General features: G+C 37.4%; 1 protein-coding gene and 1 long non-coding RNA gene across 18 annotated transcripts in view; both read right to left on the reverse strand.

Moving 5' to 3' along the window:
• Window positions 1-23,123, reverse strand: part of TRIQK (triple QxxK/R motif containing) — a 92,343-nt gene that overhangs the window by 9,253 nt on the left and 59,967 nt on the right. The gene's annotated exons all lie outside the window — the stretch shown is intronic.
• On the reverse strand, window positions 5,096-21,644 carry LOC145509017 (uncharacterized). Its single transcript, XR_014055786.1, has 2 exons — window positions 21,541-21,644; window positions 5,096-8,932 (listed from the first exon to the last, which is right to left on the reverse strand). It is a non-coding gene; the product is annotated as an uncharacterized LOC145509017 (long non-coding RNA).

Raw genomic sequence — 23,123 nt, forward strand, 5'->3', positions numbered from 1 at the left:
AGTCCATGGGGTCACAAAGAGTTGGAGACAACTGAAGTGACTTAGCAAGCAGGGAAACAATTTTGTCTTGGTAACTGAAGAGTAACAGTTTATTAGAAATGTATTTTATTATGGATATATTAAATATCCAATAATCAATTTGAGAAATATCCTCAAGCTTTCTTTAGGTAAGAAATTGAAGACTGATCTGTAAATAACTTTCAATTCATTAGAAGAAAATATTTAACTTCTGTTTGTTATCAATGGAGGACAGAATAAATATGGCTTGATAAATGATGCAGGGTAGCTATATTGAAATATTAGTTTCAATCTTCTTTTCCAAATTTAACAACCAAAAATGAACAAAATTGAGTTAGAGTCACAAAATTTGCTTTTTTCTGTGTACCATCTGGTGACCCTACTAATGAATAACAAAGAGCTATTACACAGCCTGTGAGGAAAATAGATTTAACAACAATAACAACAACAAAAGCACTGACTAAAATAATATACATTTTTTGTTAACCAAACTCTTAGCTAAGAATTGATTCAAATGAGTGTCAAATATAAGCATATGTCATTCTGAGTGGGAATTAACATTTGACCACATCATCTCTTTGAGTATTTCATATTCTCTTATTTGGCCACACTGAAGTAAATCTGAAAGCAGTTTATCTAAAGTATATCATCAAATGTAATGTGCAATATATTTCTTAATGTGTTTGCTAATGATTCAAAAGTATCTTTAAAATTCTATTAGATTTTTAGAATTAGAAATGGCAGGGAGAAGTGAGACAAATAGATTGGAATAATGAAGAAACGCCATATTTGTGTTTGTTAGACACATAACAGTATTTGGCTGAAGGGTTATGTTTTGCTTAAGGAAGGGTGTATGCTGTTTCCTTAACTATATGGCAGAGCAGTCGTTCTGGACCTACGAGCCTGCGGAAGTCTAATAAATATTATTTGATGGTTGAGTTTAATGATCCAGAAATGAACCAATTGTAAGAATGTATATCAAATGATCTAAATTTAAATTATACAATGAACAAAATATAGAAACATATTACTCTGACCCGTTTTAAATTAGCAACATTTAATTTTGCTGGAAAATATCCTTGACAAGCGTTCACTCTGATTTCACATCTCAATAGTCAAATTATTCATGTCATTATTCCTGCTGAGATATAAACAGTTCAGAACAATGAAACTCGTGACACATCAAATGTCTCCACTCACGGTTACAAAGCAAGTTTCTAATGAGAATCTAAAAAGAAATTTCATAATTCTGGATATTAAGTCAAGGAGTCATTTCTTATATTACCTTATATATGCCCTATAATAAACTCTGGGTGCAAGAGGGACAAAATAAATAAACAAAAAAGAATTATCTTAACCTATTTGCTTTTCATAGACATACAATATTTTGGATGATGTGTCTGTCATAAAATAGATACAAAAATGCCTAAAAGAGTCAATGTTAAAGTGGGATATTATCATTCTACTTCACTTGCCATTGGTTAAATAATGCATTCTATTTCAATTCAACTCCTATAATCTCTTAAAGAATAATATTTATAGATTTATATTAAAGTTGATACAAACATTTGAAGCTATATTTATAATAAATAGTTTTTAAAATTATTGCACACCTCATACTTCAAAAAATACATCTGTCATTAATGTAGCATTCTTCTTGCCGACTATGATGTCCAAAAGTATATATTGCAAAATGTGGTTTCAGTCTACTAAGTGAAAATGTTTACAGGGACATCTGCTAAGTTCTTTGCAACTGAAACCAGATCTTTCGTTCATACATAATGAGAATTTTAACATTTTAATTTTTTACGGCTTCAAAAGATACCTATGCCTACATGATCATAAAAATATAAAAAGAAGCTCTAGACTTTAGTTACTTACAACTAGGAAAAAACACTTTTATATAATCTAGATTTTATATGTAGGCAAATTCTGAAATACAATTGGATCTGATTCTGATTATATGAATAACACAATAACCAAAGTAGCAATTTAACAATTGCTCATTATATTTTATATGAGAGAAAGTCAAGCCCATGAAGCTAATACAGGGTCTCAATCATCTCATTTTTCTCTTCTCAATTTCACTATTCATCCCATTTCTGTATTTGAATTTCCCATGATACAGTTTAAGTACCAAAAGCTTTCTCCCCCCAACAAAAGCATCTCCATAATTTCTGATGGACTGATTTATGCCTGTCTCTAATATAATCCTATTATTTCATTTTATTTTTAAATTATCATACAGTGAAGTCAACATTTTTTTTCTTTTGCTGTACAGTTATATGAATTTTAATGCTTATATATAGATTCATGTAATTACTACTGAAATCTGGATAAATAAAATTTATATTGGGTTGGCCAAAAGCTTCATTTGTATTTTTCCATAACATCTTACAGAAAACTCTCTGGCACTGTCCTTCACTCATCCTCTCTCCGACACATAATTCCTGGCAACCACTGATCTACTGTCTATTTCTCTAGCTTTGTCTTTTCAATAAGGTGGCAATAATGTGACAAGGGTTTTTTTTATTCAGCATCAGTTCAGTTCAGTGCCTCAGTCATGTCCAACTCTTTGTGACCCCATGGACTGAAGCACGCCAGGCTACTCCCTGTCCATCACTTATTCCTGGAGCTTACTCAAACTTATGTCCACCTGGTTGGTGATGCCATCCAACTATCTCACCCTCTGTCATCCCCTTCTCTTCCTGCCTTCAACCTTTCCCAGCATTCAGGCCTTTTCTAATGAGTCAGTCCTTCCCATCAGGTGGCCAAAGTATTGGGAGTTTCAGCTTCAGCATCAGTCCTTCCAATGAATATTCAGGACTGATTTCTTTTAGAATTGACTGATTTCATCTCCTTGCAGTCCAAGGTACTCTCAAGAGTCTTCTCAAAACCAGAGTTCAAAAGCATCCATTCCTCAGCGCTCAGCCTTCTTTATGGTCCAACTCGCACATTTGTGCATGACTACTGGAAAAGCTATAGCTTTGACGAGACAGACCTTTGTTGGCAAAGTAAAGTCTCTGCTTTTTAATATGCTGTCTAGGTTGGTCATCGGAGAAGGCAATGGCACCCCACTCCAGTACTCTTGCCTGGAAAATCCCATGGACGGAGGAGCCTGGTGGGCTATAGTCCATGGGGTCGCTAAGAGTCGGACACGACTGAGCGACTTCACTTTCACTTTTCCCTTTCATGCACTGGAGAAGGAAATGGCAACCCACTCCAGTATTCTTGCCTGGAGAATCCTAGGGACGGCGGAGCCTGGTAGGCTGCCGTCTATAGGGTCGCACAGAGTCGGACACGACTGAAGCAACTTAGCAGCAGCAGCAGCAGCAGCAGGTTGGTCATAGCTTTTCTTCCAAGGAGCAAGCATCTTTTAATTTCATGGCTGCAGTGATTCTGGAGCCAAAGAAAATAAAGTTTTTCACTGTTTCCATTGTTACTCCATCTATTTGCTATGAAGTGATGGGACCAGATGATCTTTGCCTTCTGAATGTTGAGTTTTAAGCCAGCTTTTTCACTCTCCTCTTTCACTTTCATCAAGAGGCTCTTTAGTTCTTCACTTTCTGCCTTAAGGGTGGTGTCATCTGCATATGTGAGGTTATTGATATTTCTCCCAGCAACCTGGATTCCAGCTTGTGCTTCATCCAGCCCAGCATTTCTCATGATGTACTCTACATATATGTTAAGTAAGCACAGTGACAATATACAGCTTTGACATACTCCTTTCCTGATTTGGAACCAGTCTTTTGTTCCATGTCCAGTTCTAATTGTTGCTTCCTGAGCTGCATACAGGTTTCTCAGGAGGCAGGTAAGGTGGTCTGGTATTCCCATCTCTTTAAGAATTTTCCACAGTTTATTGTGATCCACACAGTCAAAGGATTTCAGTTCAGTTCAGTTCAGTCGCTCAACCGTGTCCAACTCTTTGCGACCCCATGAATCGCAGCACACCAGGCCTCTCTGTCCATCACCAACTCCCAGAGTCTACCCAAACCCATGTCCATCAAGTCAGTGATGCTATCCAACCATCTCATCCTCTGTCGTCACCTGCTCCTCCTGCCCCTAATCCTTCCCAGCATTAGGGTCTTTTCCAATGAGTCAACTCTTCGGAAACTCTCTTGCTTTTTTGATGATCCAACAGCTGTTGGCAATCTGATCTCTGGGTCCTCTGCCTTTTCTAAAACCAGCTTGAATATCTGGAAGTTCACGGTTCTCGTACTGTTGAAGCCTGGCTTGGAGAATTTTGAGCATTACTTTCCTAGAGTGTGAGATGAGTGCAATTGTGTGGTAGTTTGAGCATTCTTTGGCATTGCCTTTCTTTGGGATTGGAATGAAAACTGACTTTTTCCAGTCCTGTGGCCTGCTGAGTTTTCCAAATTTGCTGGCATATTGAGTGCAACACTTTCACAGCATCATGTTTTAGGATTTGAAATAGCTCAACTGGAATTCCACCACCTCCACTAGCTTTGTTCATAGTGATGCTTCCTAAGGCCCACTTGACTTCCCATTCCAGGATGTCTGGCTCTAGGTGAGTGATCATATTTACCTTTTTAAAAAATTGCCAAATCATCTTCCAGTGTGGTTGCATTCACACCAGCAACAAATTAAAGTTCTGATAGTTTTTCATCACCACTAACACTTGGTATTATTTTATATAGGTTATCTAATTTTTCAGTGTATAATTGTCCATAGTATTCCCTTATGAAAGTGAAAATCGCTCAGTCGTGCCTGACTCTTTGCAACCCCATGGACTATACAGACCATGGTATTCTCCAGGCTAGAATACTAGAGTGGGTAGCTGTTCCCTTCTCTAGCTCTCCAAGCTGGCTGGGGAGCTTCCCAACCCAGGAATTGAACCGGGGTCTCCTGCATTGCAGGTGGATTCTTTACCAACGGAACTATCAGGGAAGCCCATATTCCTCTATAATCCATGGTATAGCTGTAAGATTGATAGTATACTGGTTTATTACTGGTATTAGTAGCATTTTTTTCCCTAAAATAGTCTAACTAACCAAAGATTTTTCAATTTCATCTGTCTTTCTAAACAACAAGATTTGGGTTTTATTTCTTTCTACTGTTTTTCTTTTTTGTATTATATTTCCACTCTAATCTTTCTTATTTCCTTCCTTCACATTGCTTTGAGTTCAGTTTGCTCTTCTTTTTCTATGTCTTTTTAGACAGAGATAAAGGTTATTGATTTGAAATCTTTTTATTAATAAAGTCATTAACAGGTATAAATTTACATCTAAATACTGCTTTATCAGCATCTCATAAGTCAGAAAGGAGAAGAAAAAATTATATACAAAAACACTTGCTGATATATTTACCTATGTAGTCAGTTTTATTGATGTTAGCTTATTTTTTCTTTGTGGATTCTAATTACTGTCATGTATTTTTACTTCAGCCTACAGAACTTCGAGTGTTTTTCGTAGGGCAAGTGTGCTATTGATGGATTTTCTGGTTTTGTTTACCCAAGAACACATTAATTTCTCCCTTTTAAAAGGATAATTTTGCTTGATATAGAATTCTTGATGGGCACTCCTTTGCTGTCATCACATTGATTCACTCTTTATGTCTGACTTTCAACAATTTTATTATCATGTGGTCAGGTGTAGATCTCTTTCAGGTTATCTTACTCAAAATTTTGTGAGGTTCTTGAATATACAAATTAAAGTTTTTCATATTAGAGAAGGTTTTGGACATTATTTTTTCAAATATTATTTTTGACCCTCTCTTCTTCCTGTTATTCTAGAACTATTATTATGCATAGACTTGTAGGCTGGATAGAGTCCTGCAGGTATCTATGGCTCTATTCCTATTTAACTACATCTTATTCATTATGTAATGTTTTTCAGACTGGATAATCTCAATAACCTCTCTTCATGTTCCCTGTTTCTCCTATAAGGTTAAACCTACTGTGAAGCCCTTTAAGTGAAACTTTTATATTTATTATTATATTTTTTACAACTCTAGAATTTCTATTTCCTTATGTACGTAATTTACATTTCTATAATATTATTCTCTATTTGTTGAGACATCATTCTCATACATCAAGTCTTCAGACATGGTTTTCTTTAGTTTTTTGAACATATTTAAAATGACTGATTTAAAGTCTTTGTCTAGTAAGTCCAAAGTTTGAGCTTCTTTAGCTTCTATCCTTTTTCTGTGCATGGACCATAATTTGCTAATTTTTTGTGTTTCATACTTTTTGTAGAAAACAGTTTTCTAAAAAATAATGTTATGTGGCAACAGTTAAATAATGTAAAATGGCAACTCTGCAAAACAGATCTCCCCTGGGATTTGCTATTATTGGTCTTTGTTCTTCTTTTGTTGGTATTAGTATTTGTCTGTTTGTTTGTTTAGTGACTTTAATGGGCTAATTCTATAGAGTCTGTATTCTTTGACATATGCAGTCACTTAGCTTAACATTCATCTAGAAACTGGGTAGATATTTTCTTAAATGTCTTGAATCAGTAAATCTTCCAGGTTTGTTGAAGAGATGTTTAATGCTTTAACAGGACTTTTTGGTTCTGCCTTAGCCTTCACTTCCCGCTAGCTTCCTCAAGATCAGCAAGAAGTGAGAGTTTATAGCTTTTCCACGTCTTTACTGGACGTGGCATAGCCCTCCACAGGTTCATGACTCTCTAGATTCCCAAGAATCTATATCAGGGACTTTCAAAGACACTATAAACATCTCATTGCCCAGTATAAAAAAAAAAAAATTTTTTTAGATCAGCCTCATGTTAGTCCCAACTAGTAATGCTGCCTCAGGCAGTTGTGATATTAAATGCTTGCCACAGATTGTATTTCTCAAATGCCATCAGGAAAGGACTGTTCACACAGAATGAGCTATAAGGCAGGTCAAATAAAGATAAGTTCTAAGAATGGGGATATTCAGTGAGTTGCCAGACAACTCACTGTGGTCAAATAGTGACAGTTCTCAGAGGACAGGATTTGGGGTAGCCCCAAACCCATTCCACCTTCTCCAGTGACTGCAGGCTGCTGTTTTTCATGAGCATTATCACTGTAAGGTTGAGAAGAGGAAGATGGGACTAAGGTGAGTTGAACAAAACAAAGCTTGATGTTTTTACTCAGAGTTGGCTGCTTTTCTCAAATTAATATTCTTGCACTATCTTAAAATTTTTGTTTATAGATTTTTTTTTAAAGTTGACTTTGACAATTTTTTACCATTGTTCTTGCTTTTATAGAAGAGTAGACTTTTTTTAATTTTTAAACATTTTTTACATGCTTTGTTGGTTTCTGCTGTTCAGTTCTGTTTACTCACACAGTCATGTCTGACTCTTTGCGACCCCATGGACTGCAGCATGCCAGGCCTCCCTGTCCATCACCAACTCCCGGACATTACTCAAACTCATGTCCATTGAGTTCTTGCCTTCAATCTTTCCCAGCATCAGGGTCTTTTCAAATGAGTCAGCTCTTCATATCAGATGGCCAAAGTACTGGAGTTTCAGCTTCAACATCAGTGCTTCCAATGAACATTCAGGACTGATTTCCTTTAGGATGGACTGGTTGCATCTCCTTGCAGTCCAAGGGATTCTCAAGAGTCTTCTCCAACACCACACTTCAAAAGCATCAATTCTTCGGTGCTCAGCTTTCTTTATACTCCAACTCTCACATCCATACATGACTACTGGAAAAACCATAGCCTTGACTAGATGGACCTTTGTTGGAGAAGTAATGTCGCTGCTTTTTAATAAGCTGTCTAGGTTGGTCATAATTTTTCCTCCAAGGAGTATGAGTCTTTTTATTTCATGACTGAATTCACAATCTGCAGTGATTTTGGAGCCTCAAAAAATAAACTCTCATTGTTTCCACTGTTTCCCCATCTATTGGCCATGAAGTGATGGGACCGGATGCCATGATCTTAGTTTTCTGAATGTTGAGTTTTAAGCCAACTTTTTCACTCTCCTCTTTCACTTTCATCAAGAGGCTCTTTAGTTCTTCTTCACTTTCTGCCATAAGGGTGGTGGTATCTGCATATCTGAGGTTATTGATATTTCTCCCAGCAACCCTGATTCTAGCTTGTGCTTCCTCCAGCCCAGTGTTTCTCATGATGTACTCTGCATATAAGTTAAATAAGCTGAGTGATAATATACAGCCTTGACATACTCCTTTTCCTATTTGGAACCAGTCTGTTGTTCCATGTCCAGTTCTAACTGTTGCTTCCTGACCTGAATACAGGTTTCTCAAGAGGCAGGACGGGTGGTCTGGTATTCCCATCTTTTGAAGAATTTTCCACAGTTTATTGTGATCCACACAGTCAAAGGATTTGGCATAGTCAATAAAGCAGAAATAGATGTTTTTCTGGTACTCTCTTGCTTTTTCGATGATCCAGTGGATGTTGGCAATTTGATCTTTGGTTCCTCTGCCTTTTCTAAAACCAGCTTGAATATCTGGAATTTCACAGTTCACCTATTGCTGAAGCCTGGCTTGGAGAATTTTGAGCATTACTTTGCTTGCGTGTGAGATGAGTGCAATTGTGTGGTAGTTTGAACATTCTTTGGCATTGCCTTTCTTTGGGATTGGAATGAAAACTGACTTTTTCCAGTCCTGTGGCCACTGCTGAGCTTTCCAAATTTGATGGCATATGAGTGCAGCACTTTCACAGCATCATGTTTTAGGATTTGAAATAGCTCAACTGGAATTCCATCACCTCCACTAGCTTTGTTCATAGTGATGCTTCCTAAGGCCCACTTGACTTCCCATTCCAGAACGTCTGGCTCTAGATGAGTAATTACACCATCGTGATTATCTGGGTCATGAAGATCTTATTTGTACAGTTCTTCTGTGTATTCTTGCCACCTCCTCTTAATATCTTCTGCTTCTGTTAGGTCCATACCATTTCTGTCCTTTATTGAGTCCATCTTTGTATGAAATGTTCCCTTGGTTTCTGCTGTACAACAACACAAATCAGCCATAATTTTATGTATCTATACCTATATATGTACCAATCACCTCCCTTTTGAACCTCCCTCCCCGCCCCACAACTCACCCCTCTAGGTCATCACAAAGGGCCAGGCTGGGCTCCTTGTGCTACACAGCAAGCTAAGAAAAAGCTCTCTTACACCTGATAGTATATATATGTTGGTGCTTCTTATTCCATTCGTCCCATTCTTTTCTTCCCCCACTGTGTCTACAAGTCCATTCTCTACATGTGTCTCCATTCATTCTGTGTAATTAGGTTCATATATATATATATGTGTGTGTGTGTGTGAATATATGTATTAATATACTATATTTGTTTTTCTCTTTCTGACTTACTTCACTCTGTATAACAGGCTCTAGGTTCATCCACTTCACTAAAGCTGACTCAAATATATTCTTTTTTATGGCTGAGCAATATTCCATTGTATATAGGTGCAACTTCTTCACCCATTCATTTGCCAATGGACATCTGGTTGCCTCCATGTCCTGGATATTGTAAACAGTGCTGCCATGAACACTGGGGTACATGTGTCTTTTCGATTACTGTTTCCTCAGGGTATGTGCCCAGTAGTGGGGTTGCTGTATCATATGGTAGATTTATTCCCAGTTTTCTAAGGGATCTCCACACTGTTCTCCATAATAACTGTATCAGTTTACATTTCTACCAACAATAGGATAATAAATGTATCAGTTTACAATTCCACAAATGGTAGGAGGGTTCCCTTTTCTCCACATCCTCTCCAAGATTTATTGTTTGCAGATTTTTTGATGATGGCCATTCTAACCAGTCTGAAGTGATACCTCATTGTAGTTTTGATTTGCGATTCTATAATAATTAGTGATGTTAAGCATCTTTTCATGTGTTTACTGGCCATTCATATGTCTAGAAAAACACACTTTTGAGGTCCTTACTTTCCATTCAAGAAGTGCTTCTCTTCCATTTTTATACCTCTAATATCATTATATTTGAAGTGAGTTTCTTATCTCCAGTCTATATTTAGGTCAGTTTATAAAATTTAAACTTGAAAATCCTCTGTCCTTTCATTGGTATGTTTAGATGATACAGTTAATGAAGTGCTTCCCCAGTGGCTCAGCAGTAAAGAATCTGCCTGCAATGCAGGAGACACAGGAGATACATATTCGATCCCTGGGCAGGAAGATCCCCTGGAGGAGGGAATGACAACCCACTCCAGTATTCTTGCCTGAAAAATCCCAAGGACAGAGTAGCCTAGAGGGCAGTCCGTGAGACTGCAAAAGTCGGGCATGACTGAAGCGACCAAGCATGAGCATTTAATGAAACTAGTAACGTATCTTTATTTAGGTCTATCATTTTAATTTTGTTTTCTTTTCTTTCCTTTGATTTCCTTCTGTTGGACTGCTCATGCCTGTTTCTGAATTACTTGAATATTTTTCAATATTACATTCAAGTCATATGTTGTATTTTGATATATCTCTTAGAATAATGTTGCAATACCTTCCTTAGAGATTATAAAATATACACTTAACTTTTAAGAGTCTAATTCAAATCAATATTTTATACAATTTCATATTTTAAACATATTCTATATCATTAAAAATTGTAACATGCAATCTAACACATTCCACATTGAAATAAAATGCAAACAAGCAACACGTTGCTTTGTAGTGCTAGATTTATCAATTGTCCCCCCTTTTGACTTTATTGTCTTGGACATATGTCACAGGTCAGGAAAGTTGTTTCCATTATATGTAAATGACTTTTAATAATTCAAGCCTTTAAATGTCTGCAAAGAATTATACAAGTGAATATACTATTGTAGAACAGATGTATTTTCCTTAAAAATGCTAGGCAAGAGACTGGTGTCCCTGTTTGATGCATGTGTTTATTATAGCTTAACTGTTTTGCAATAAAAAGTGAAAGGCACATGCATAGTTAGAAGGACTATTATACTTGGTTACTGAAATTTTATATTCATGATAAAAGCTGCAAGTTGTCCTTAGATAATACTTGCATTTTAGTTCTGGAATAAAATTTCTAACTACTCTTCTGTCAATGGTTGTATTCAGTTTAGTTGAAGAATAGCTTTACCAAGATCTGTACTACTAAAAAGTTACATTATTCTCTGTGACAACCTTGAGGGGTGGGATCGGGTGGGAGGTGGAGGGCGGTTCAAGAGGGAGGCGACATATGTATACCTATGACTGATTCATGTTGATGTACGGCAGAAACTAACAATATTTAAAGCAATTATCCTCCAATTAAAAATAAGCATTTATTTTTAAAGTTACATTATTATTTTAACTATTTATTTATATTAAATTTTTTCTTGATATAGTAAAACCAAAACAAACACAGGAATAAATGTAATGTTCAGGTTGATAAATAATGACAAATGCCACTCTTAATCCTCAGTCTCAATTACCTTCATCAAAACAGCCATAACATTGTCTGATTTTCTCTAAAATAACTACAAATTATAACTTAAACTTATGAGATATATGTATACTAATGAAATGTCATCTTTGTATGTTTAAAATAAAGTTGCAAAATCAATATTTTAATAAAAATTCTGTGATATGGAAAACAGTTTTTATGCCTTAGCAAGCTGGTTTCAGAAAAGGCAGAGGAACCAGAGATCAAATTGCCAACATCCACTGGATCATCGAAAAAGCAAGAGAGTACCAGAAAAACATCTATTTCTGCTTTATTGACTATGCCAAAGCCTTTGACTATTGGGATCACAATAACTGTGGAAAATTCTGAAAGAGATGGGAATATCAGACCACCTGATCTGGGAAAGATTGAAGGCAGAGAAGTAGACAACATACAATGAGATGGTTGGAGGCATCACTGAAATAATGGACATGAATTTTAGCAAACTCGAGTTGCTGGTGAAGGGCAGGGAAGGCTGGTCTGTTGCAATCCATGGAGTTGCAAAGAGTCAGACACAATTTAGTGACTAAACAACAATCTGAATTTAATGCTGAAAAATGGGCACGTCAAATGAAAACATTAAAATTTTCATTTTCACACAGGAAATCTATATTATAAAATTTCTCTTTAAACAAATATTAGCAACTGATTATCAAATCACTATGACTGTACACATATATACTGAATAACTTAATTTGGCTCTCAAGTAACCAAATATTATTATTTACAAGGAAATACAAAAGTTATATCTGTATGTCTATATAGCTATACTATTTTTTAAAATTTTTTCACCTTTTTCCAAGCTCTTAATTACATGAAACATTATTTTTATGATTAGCAGATAGAGTTGCTAGATTCTCCGAAAACAGTATTGTAACTACCGTAACATCAGAACATACACAATTTTTTTAGTTAATCTTATGCCAAAGAAAAACTGACAATGTTCACAATTGGTCACAAGAACTCCTATTTTCTTAAACAATGCTTTCATTCATTCATTAAAAATTATTTATTGAGCACTTACACTAGATAGAAACAGTGTTCAAGGTACTGAAAATAAAAGTTTGGCAAAATAGACCAAATGCCTGTTATCTTGAACCTTGTAGAAAGATGGATGATAAGCACATAAAAAGAATAGTTCAATTTGCCAGGTAATGAAAAGCACTAAAGTGAAAAACGCAGTTGGCAAGGGGCAGAAAATAATAGCAAAAGATGTATTGTTTCAGGTAGAGTGGTCAGGAAAGGCCTTCTTGATAACAACACTTGGCATTATCAGTTGATGTCACTTATCCAGATACTTGAACGAATTTAGGAAGGCATGTGGATACCTGTTGGAAGTGATTCCATATACTGGCATATAGAGCTGTATAGACTCAAAAAACACTAACTTTTGGAGGAAGTCAAACTGTCACTGAAGTTTCTCAAGTCAGAAAGAGAGCTTAATAGGTAATAAAATTTAAAAGTTCAGTGTCTGATGTCAGGCTCATTGGTCAAAAACCAAGTGTCAATATCTGAGTATATTGGCCCAAATAATATCCTTGGAAATAGGCAAAATCTCCAGTTCCCTGACATGTGAGAGCTTTAGAAAGTAAGAGTGAAGTAGAAATATTATTCCCCTTGCTTACTAAAGTGGTAAATCAAAGGGAATGCATATTCCTGGAGAAGTTTCAGAAACTGACTATATCATGAAAAACTAATATGCACTTACGCTGATTATTTTCACAAATCTATTTATTTCCTCACTTTCTAGCTGGTCTTAGAGACTCACTGAGTAATATTAAATCTACTTTGGTAGAATTTTTTTTTATTGCACTTGTCGTTCAGTCACTAAGTTGTGTGATGCCATGGACTACAGCACACCAGGCTCCTCTGTCCCCTGTTATCTCCCAGAGTTTACTCAGATTCAGGTTCACTGAGTCAGTGATGAACATGACTAACAATCTAAACATCTCATCCTTTGCCACTCCCTTCTGCTTTTGCCTTAAATATTTCCCAGCATCAGGGACTTTTCCAGTGAGTTGGCTCTTTGCATCAGGTGGCCGAAGTATTGGAGCTTCAGCATCAGTCCTTAAAATGAATATTCAGGCTTGATTTCCTTTAGGATTGACTAGTTTGATATCCTTGCAGTCCAAGGAACTCTCAAGAATCTTCTCCAGCACCCCAGTTGGAAAGCATCAATTGATTCAGTGGTTAGCTTTCTTTATGGTCCAACTCTCACATCCATACAAACTATTGGAAAAACCATAGCGTTAAGTATATGGACTTTTGTTGGCAAAGTAATGTCTCTGCTTTTCAACCTAGATACACTGTCTAGGTTAATTATTGCTTTCCTTCAAGAAGCAAGTATCTTTTAATTTCATCCCTGCAGTCACCGTCTACAGTGATTTTAGAGCCCCCAAAAGCAAAATCTGTCACTGCTTCCACTTTTTGCTCTTCTATTTGCCATAAAGTGATGGAACCAGATGTCATATCTTAGCTTTCTGAATGCTGAATTTTCAGCCAGCATTTCCACTTTCCTCTTTTATCCTTATCACAAGGCTCTTTAGTTCCTCTTCGGTTTTTTTTGCCATTACAGTGGTATCATCTGCATATCTGAGGTTGTTGATATTTCTCCTGACAATCTTGATTCCAGCTTGTGATTCATCCAGCCTGGCATTTTGCATGATGTACTCTGCATATAAGTTAAATAAGCAGGGTAACAATATACAGACTTGTCTTACTCCTTTCCCAATTTGGAACCAGTCAGTTGTTCCATGACCAGTTCTAATCATTCCTGACTCACATCCAGGTTTCTCAAGAGATAAGTATGGTTTGGTACTTCCTTCTGTTTAAGAATTTTTTACAGTTTTTGTGATTCACACAATCAAAGGCTTTAGCATAGTCAACGAAGCAATAGATGTTTTCCTGGAACTCCTTTGCTTTCTCTATGATCCAATGAATGTCGGCAATTTGATCTCTGGTTCCTTTGACTCTTGAAACCCAGCCTGTACATCTGGAAGTTCTCAGTTCCCACACTGCTGAAGCCTAGCTTGAAGAATTTCGAGCATAACCTTGCTGGCATGTGAAATGAGTGCAATTGTATGGTAGTTGCACATTTTTTAACATTGCCCTTCTTCGAGTCTCGAATGAGAACTGACCTTTGCCAGCCCTGTGGCCACTGCTGAGTTTTCCACATTTGCTGACATATTGAGTACAGCACTTTCACAGCATCATCTTGTAGGAATTTAAATAACTCACTGGAATTCCATCACCTCCACTAGCTTTGTTAGTAGTAATGTTTCCTAAGGCCCACTTGACTTCACACTCCAGGATGTCTGGCTCTAGGTGAGTGACCACACTGTCATGGTTTTTAGGGTTTTTAAGATCTTTTTTGTAGTTCTTGTGTGTATTTTGCTACCTCTTCTTATTCTCTTCTGCTTCTGTTAGGTTCTTACTCTTTCTGTCCTTTAATGTGCCCATCCTTGCATGAAATGTCCCCTTGATATCTCCAATTTTCTTAAAGAGATCTCTAGTCTTTCCCATTATATTGATTTCCTCTGTTTCTTTGCATTGTTCATTTAAGAAGTCCTTATCTCTCCTTGCTATTCTCTGAATTCTGTGCTCACTTGGGTATATCTTTCCCTTTTTCCCTTTCCTTTTACTTCTCTTCTTTCCTCAGCTATTTGTACAGCCTCCTCAGACAACCATTTTGCCTTATTCTAGCAGAATATAAATGTCCTTTCCATATGATTACAACTAGCTAATTAATCTACCCAATGAGTTTTTCTAAATTCTGATCACAGATACCATAAGAGACTATATACCTTTACTGGAAGGAACAATAGTATACTGTTTGTATACTAAATCAACTCTCCATCTACTGCTATAATCTAATTCTGAGAGTAATTGCCTCACCAACCTGTAGAACATCATGACACTGGTAAGACATAAGCCTTGGAGAAGATATGAAAACTTTGTGAGATACCTCATTCAGATATATATCATTCATTTTTATATGTATCATTCATATATATATAATTCATATGTGGGCTTCCCAGTTGGCACTAGTGGTAAAGAAGCCACATGCCAATGCAGGAGACATAAGAGAAATGGGTTGGATCCCTGAGTTGGGAAGATCCCCTGGAGGAAGGCATGGCAACCCACTCCAGTATCCTTGCCTGGAGAATCCCATGGACAGAGGAGCCTGGTGGGCTACAGTCCACAGGGTCACAAAGAGTCGAACATGACTGAAGCAACTTAGCATGCATTCTAACCAGGATTTCCCTGATGGCTCAGATGGTAAAGCGTCTGCCTGCAATGCAGGAGACCTGGGTTCGATCCCTGGGTCAGGAAGATCCCTTGGAGAAGGAAATGGCAGCCCACTCCAGTACTCTTGTCTGGGAAACCCCATGGATGGAGAAGCCTGGCAGGCTACAGTCCATGGGATCACAAAGAGTTGGATACGACTAAGCAACTTCAGTTTCAGTTTTGTTTTTTGTTTTTTCATGCACAACTGTAATCTAGAGATGATTTAAAGCATACAGGAGGATGTGCCTAGGTTATACACAAATATAGCTGACCCTTGAACAATGCAGGGGCTGGGGCACTGACTCTCTGCACAGTCAAAAATCTAATACAACTTTATTGTCAGAAGTCAGCCTTCTGCATCTCTGGTCTCACATCCATGGATTCACCCAACTCAGGATCTTGTAGTACTCTACTATATATTTATTGGGAAAAAAAAATTCATACAAGTGGAGCTGAGCAGTTCAAACCCATGATGTCTAAGGGTCAACTGTATTTTGCCATTTTATTTATATAAGGGACTGAGTATCCATGAGGGTTCTAGAACTAATCTCCCATGGACAGCAAGGCCAACTATATGTCTTTATAACAAGAAAAATCACTTAGAACCTTCAAGAATGAAGATTTCTGTTTCTCACTAAAGGCAAAGGGTTCATCAAACTAAGAAACTTGCTAAAATAGGAAGATCTAGAATGAATATTTGAGAATGGAGATCCTAAATTAAAACCACTATGACCAGCTACAAGACTGACAATAATAACCAGAACCTATAATTCCTTGCTTACTCCTAGAGTGTAATGCCTATCCTCTCTACACAACCAATTTCTAGGGAAAAACAGCATTATAAACATTTATATATTTCTTTCTCACAAGAAAGATAAAAGGCTAAATATAACTCAAGATCCTAGACTCGGAAACTAACAGCCCCTGGCTTGGTTGGAAAATATCTGGGTAGCTTTTGAGAATCTTCTTAGATATTCTTAGGATTATTTCATGATAAAGAACAGAAAGTCAAATTGAAATAACATGAAAATGAGAGAGAGAAAGAAATAGAGGAGAGAGAGAGAGGATAATTGATTACTGCTGTTTCCAGGAGATAAGAGAAGAAGAGTTTATTTCTTGTTTCAGTCTGGAGTCATGGCTATCTCCAGCCCCGACTCACACTCTTACAAAACTAAGAGCAAAGTGGAATGGATACTTTTCCTTGGGATCATTTTAATAATTTCTATGCTCCAAAAGGTTGTCTCACAAGTTACTTTCAATGATGGAAAACTAAGATTCGTTTAATAATATGTGTACAGCTCCCAATTCAAGCAACTTTAACAAAGCAAACTAGTCAGTCTCTGATTTCTGCTGTTAAATATAAACTGAAAACTTATACTTGAAAACTCGTCATATATAATCACCAGAATTTCCTGCTTCAAGTCTTAAATAGGGATCACAAGTATCAACTAAAAGCAAAATAATAACTAAAAACGAAAACATTTAAAGCAAAGATATTTGAATTATCTATGCCTGAATTTTTTGATAGCAAATATGATGCCATACATCCTCATAATTTTTATTTATGTGTACTTTGCAAACAACCTGTGTAATATCTGCTTTTTAAACAGAATACTTTAAAAAGTCATTTTCATTTATAATCTCTAATCAGTAGGTGCTATGTATGTTAAAAGTTCCTTTCTTATTCCATATAATTAAAATATATTTAACTTTAGCATGAGCACTGTTTTTGTAAAGAATCATAAGAACATATATTTAATAAAGATCATAAATATTTCAGTAGCTCAATATTATCATTTACTATTCCTCATATTACATTAATTTAGGAAAGAACAGAGTAATCAATATGTTCTATTTAATTCAACATAAAAAGTTACATTTATGCCATGAATTATTTTACACTTAAAGCAATAGTCAATGTTAACTATGGCACAGTTTTACAGTCTCCTCAGTTTAATAAAAGAATAGATTAACCGTTTTTTGCTTTTTGATTCCTTCGTTTTGCCCAGAAACAAGACTGCATTTTTGCCCTTTGTTGATACTGCTGTCTAAGCTCATTATCATGTGAATATCCGGTTATTGTTTTATAACTGTTCATTTTTCAGAAGCTCGCTGCTTTTTTCCTTTCTGAGAACAGTAGACTTTACACGAGCCCCACTCATTATCATCGTGTGGCAGTGGTGCTCTTCCTCTGCCTTTGCTGCTTTAAAAATTAATGCACTGTTATTTTCTGAATACTGCATAAGCTGCTTATGAGTACATTATGCTATCAAGCAAGCACATGCAGAAAAGCTTCCTAAACTGTTATTCTTTCAATGAAAATACAGCTGGTTCTGCTTCAAAGGCACATCTTTTCACCTGCAAATGGACTTGCTCCTACACTTATTCCTCAATTCATTGTCTTTTATTTGTGTCTGGAAATCTTTAATTGCCTTTAATTAGAAAAAAGTAAATTCAGTGCTTTAATCTTGCAAATACATTCAATCATAATTCTGTCTGGGATGAATACCAAGTTCTATTCACTGTCTGATCTCTATAACAAAGATATATAATTTATTGTCCATTTATATAGACCACACCAATTAAGATACAATAGAAAAGCGAAGAGATAAGAGTCAAAATATTTGAAAAGAAAAATTTGCAATCTAAATTTAATTACTCAAATGAATTATTAGAAGACGAGTTATTTACAGCATGCCAAAATTACTGACAAATAATAAAATTTGCTAATTAACAATAGAGATTTTTATATTTCTTTCAACATTTTTAAATAATTTCTCATCAACTGCTTCAAATCCCTTATTCCTTCCTTAAAAAAGCAAAAAGCTATTTCAAACCTTATTTTTTTTCATATTATCAAAATTATACATAGAAGAACATTACAATTTGACATAGAGTCATTTTCCAACTACTATATGTACACAATTTTTAGTTATTATATTATAAATTACAAATAATTGTAGAAAATTCTTTGCAAAAGCAAGGGTCAAGAGTCTTATGAAAGTCTATAGCAAGTTCCAATAGCTATGCTAGTAAACAAAACATCAGCATTTTGATAGGTGTAAGATTAATAAACTCACAAATTACATGATCACAAGCAAAATAACTTTATAATTTTAATCAATCAAGTTGATAAAAGAAAATTATTATAAAAACCAGAAACACAATAAAACACAGATCTAATAGATTCTCATCACTTAGCTAGTCATACAAAATGATGCCACATGTTTACCTAAAGAAAAAAAAGAGGTATTATCTATAAAAATAATATTTGAAAAAAGTATTTTTCTTAAAATTATTGAGGGATACCTGGGCTATACAGAGGAAACTAGTTAGTTCATCCTCAAAATTATATTACATTTCAAAATTATATTACAGAGGCAACTCAAACAATGATAATTTTTCAAATTTTGGACAAAATAACTTGACGTTAATTCTACATTGCAAAGGACATACCGTCATTTAATGCCATTAGTACTAAGATACAAGCACTTTACTTTGGACTCCTACAAAGATAATGCAGTAAGTTGCTTATGACATATAAATTAACTTCCCAGAAAATGCATTAAAAATACTAACCAAGTAACAATTTATATATGTATGTGTAGGGGAGCAAAATTTACCACCCCAAATGTCTTTTTGGCATGCAGATCATTTGAGCTGAAAACAATCAAGGCCCAAAAACACTCAGGAAGAAACTTGGACCTTCTCCTACTTAAAACATTTAGACAGAAGGTGTGCTTTAAGAAAAGAGCTATCACTAGAGATATCCACAAAATATATGGGGCAGTGTGGGGGGAGAAACTCAGTAGTGCCTAGAGATCAGAGTGAACTCTGTGTTCCATTATCTCTGCCTGCCTGCCTGCTTAGTCAGTCGTGTACGACTCTTTGAGACCCCGTGGACTATAGCCCACCAGGCTCCTCTCTCCGTAGGATTCTCCAGGCAAGAATACTGGAGTAGGTTGCCATTCCCTTCTGCAGGGGATCTTCCTGACCCAGGGATCAAACCCAGGTCTTCTGAATCACAGGCAGACTCTGTCTTCTGAGCCAGGGAAGCCCCCATTATCTCTGCAGGACCCAGAAAACATTTGTTTGCCAAACATTTGCTTTCCATCTTCATGTGAATTGCCTTCCTCACCTTTGAAATCCCAAACCTCCACCCCCAAGTCCTTCTTTATTTTTAGCTGAAGATGGTATTCAAGGTGAGGGTTTCAGCCATGTGGGTGAGTTAATTTTTCCCAGGTCTCTCTCATGTAAATGTGTTATTAAACTTTTGTTTGATATTTGTCTGTTAATCTGTCTCATGTACAATATTATGAACCTCCATCCATAGTTATTCAGACACTCTGTCTATCCGATATAATCCCTTGAATCTATTTGTCACTTCCACTGTATGGGATTTGATTTAGGTCATACCTGAATGGCCTAATGGTTTTCCCTACTTTCTTCATTTTAAGTCTGAATTTTGCAATAAGAGTTCATGATCTGAGACACAGTCAGCTCTTGGTCTTGTTTTTGCTGACTCTACATTTGTTGCACCCGAAGGTGAAAGTGAAAGTTTCTCAGTCGTGTCCGTCTCTTTGTGAGCCCATGGAATTCTCCAGGCCAGAGTACTGGAGTGGGTAGCCTTTCCCTTCTCCAGAGGATCTTCCCAACCCAGGGATCAAACCCAGGTCTCTCACATTGCAGTCAGATTCTTCGCCAGCTGAGCCACAAGAGAAGCCCTGCACCTGAAGGTGGAGAAGCTCTGTAATCAACCTGATTCTGGTATTGACCATCTGTAGAGTTGTCTATCGGAGAAGGCAATGGCACCCCACTCCAGTACTCTTGCCTAGGAAACCGCATGGATGGAGGAGCCTGGTAGGCTGCAGCCCATGGGGTCGCTAAGAGTCGGATATGACTGAGCAGCTTCACTTTCAGTTTTCACTTTCATGCGCTGCAGGAGGAAATGGCAACCCACTCCAGTATTCTTGCCTGGAGAATCCCAGGGACGGAGAAGCCTGGTGGGCTGCCGTCTATGGGGTCGCACAGAGTCGGACACGACTGACGCAACTTAGCAGTAGCAGTAGCAGAGTTGTCTATAATCAACCTGACTCTGGTATTGACCATCTGTAGAGTTGTCTCTCATGTTGTTGGAAGAGGGTGTTTGCTATGATCAGTGCATTCTCTTGGCAAAACTAGGTTAGCCTTTGTCCTGATTCATTTTGTACCCCAAGGCCAAACTTGCTTGTTACTCCAGGTATCTCTTGACTTCCTACTTTTTCATTCCAGTTCCCTATGTTGAAAAGGACATCTTTTTTGGTGTTAGTTCTAGTAGATCTTGTAGGTTCTTCATAGAACCATTCAATTTCAGCTTCTTCAGCATTAGTGGTTGGGGCATAGACTTGGATTACTATAATATAGAATGGTTTGTCTTGGAAATGAACACAGATCATTATGCTGTTTTGAGAATGCACCCAAGTACTCTATTTCAGACTCTTTTGCTGACTATGAGGGCTACTCCATTTCTTCTAAGGGATTCTTGCCCACAGTGGTAGATGTAATGATGATTCAAATTAAATTTGCCCATTCCCATCCATTTTAGTTCACTGATTCCTAAGATGTTGATGTTCACTCTTGCCATCTACTATTTGAATACTTCCAATTTACCTTGATTCATGGACCTAACATTCCAGGCTCCTATGCAATATTGTTCTTTGTAGCATCAGGCTTTACTTTCACTACCAGACACATCCACAACTGGGCGTTGTTTACGCTCTGGCTCAGCCTTTTCATTTCTTTAGAGCTATTTTTCTGCTCTTCTTCAGTAGCATATTGGGCACCTACAGACCTGGGAAGTTCATTTTTCAGTGTCATATCTTTTTGTCTTTTCTTACCGTTCATGGGACACTCAAGGCAGGAATGCTAAAGTGGTTTGCTATTCCCTTCTCCAGTGGACCACATTTTGTCATAACTCTCCACCATGACCTGTGTCTTGAGTGGCCCTACAAAGCATGACTCACAGTTTCATTGAGTCATAAAGGCTGTGATCTATGTCATCAGTTTGGTTAGTTTTCTGTGATTGTGGTTTTCATTCTGTCTGTCCTCTAATGGATAAGGATAAGAGGCTTGTGAAAGCTTCCTGATGGGAAGAACTGGCTGTGGGGAGAATTTGGTCTTGCTCTAGTTAACAGGGCTCAGTAAGTCTTTAATCCAATCTTCTGCTAGTGGGTGGGGCTGTGTTCCCTCCCTGTAGTTTGGCCTGAGTCCAAACTATGATAGAGGTAATGGCAACCTCCTCCAAAAGAACTTATGCCAGGATGCTGCGCCTCCCGGGACTGCTGCTGTCAGTGTCCCTGACCCCCGGCAGGCCACTGTTGACCCACATCTCTGCTGGAGACTGCTGGCTCAGTCCTTTGTGGGGTCAGTGCTCCTTTCTCCTGGGTCCCGGTGCACACAGGTTTTGTTTTTGCCTCCAAGTCTCTGTTTTCCCAGTCCTGTGGAAGTTCCATAATCATATCCCACTGACCTTCAAAGTCAAATTCCCTGGGGGGGATCTCAGTCTCTTTGCTGGATTCCCAGGTTGGAAAATCTGCTGTGAGCCCTAGAACCTTCACAACAGTGCAAGCACTTTTTCGGTATAATTGTTCTCCAGGTCATGGGGGGCCTGCTCAGTGACTCTATAATGGGACTAATGGCAACCTCCTTCAAGAGGATGTATGCCCCACACTGCACCTCCCAGGATGGCTGCTGCCAGAGCCCCCGTGGCCACGGCAGGCCACTGCTGACCCATGGCTCCACAGGAGACACTCAGACACCCAAAGGCAGGTCTAGCTCAGTCTCTCGTGGAGGTCACTGCTCCTTTCCCTGGGTCTCGGTGCACACAAGGTTATACTTGTGCCCTCCAGGCATCTCTGGCAAGTATGAAGTTTGATTTTAAACTCAGTTGCCATCCTACCATCTTGTTGTGACTTTTCCTTTGCCCTTGCATATAAAGTATCTTTTTTTTTGGTGGGATTCAACATTTTCCTGTGGGTGGTTGTAAGTTAGAAATTGCTAGGCAGTCAGTGTAGAACTCTGAGATCTAGGTTTTGTTTTCAGTAAACATCTCCCTCCATTAACCTAAAACAATATCCTTTGTCCTGAGTTCCTGGAATGTGTCCTATGTCTGATAAATTATCAGCACTCAGATCCAGGGAAGGGGAGTAATTAGCTTATGTTCCATAGGCCTGAGGGAAAAATAACTGGTGACCATTAATCTTAAACTCATACATCTGGTCCATTATAAAATGGCCAGGAGGCGACTTAATCCAAGGATCAAGAGAAGATATAAAGATGTTAAGCTAAGCATCTTGACCTTTAAACTGATTGGATAGAAATAACCTGATTTAAGAACAGGAGCCAACCAAAAATGTACAGATTAATACTGGTAAAGATATAAAACTGCTGTAATCTCTGCCTTTTGGGGGACTCTGTACCC

Source organism: Giraffa tippelskirchi, chromosome 6, assembly GCF_054371585.1.
Source record: "Giraffa tippelskirchi isolate mGirTip1 chromosome 6, T2T-mGirTip1v1.2.pri, whole genome shotgun sequence".
Lineage (NCBI taxonomy): Eukaryota > Metazoa > Chordata > Mammalia > Artiodactyla > Giraffidae > Giraffa > Giraffa tippelskirchi.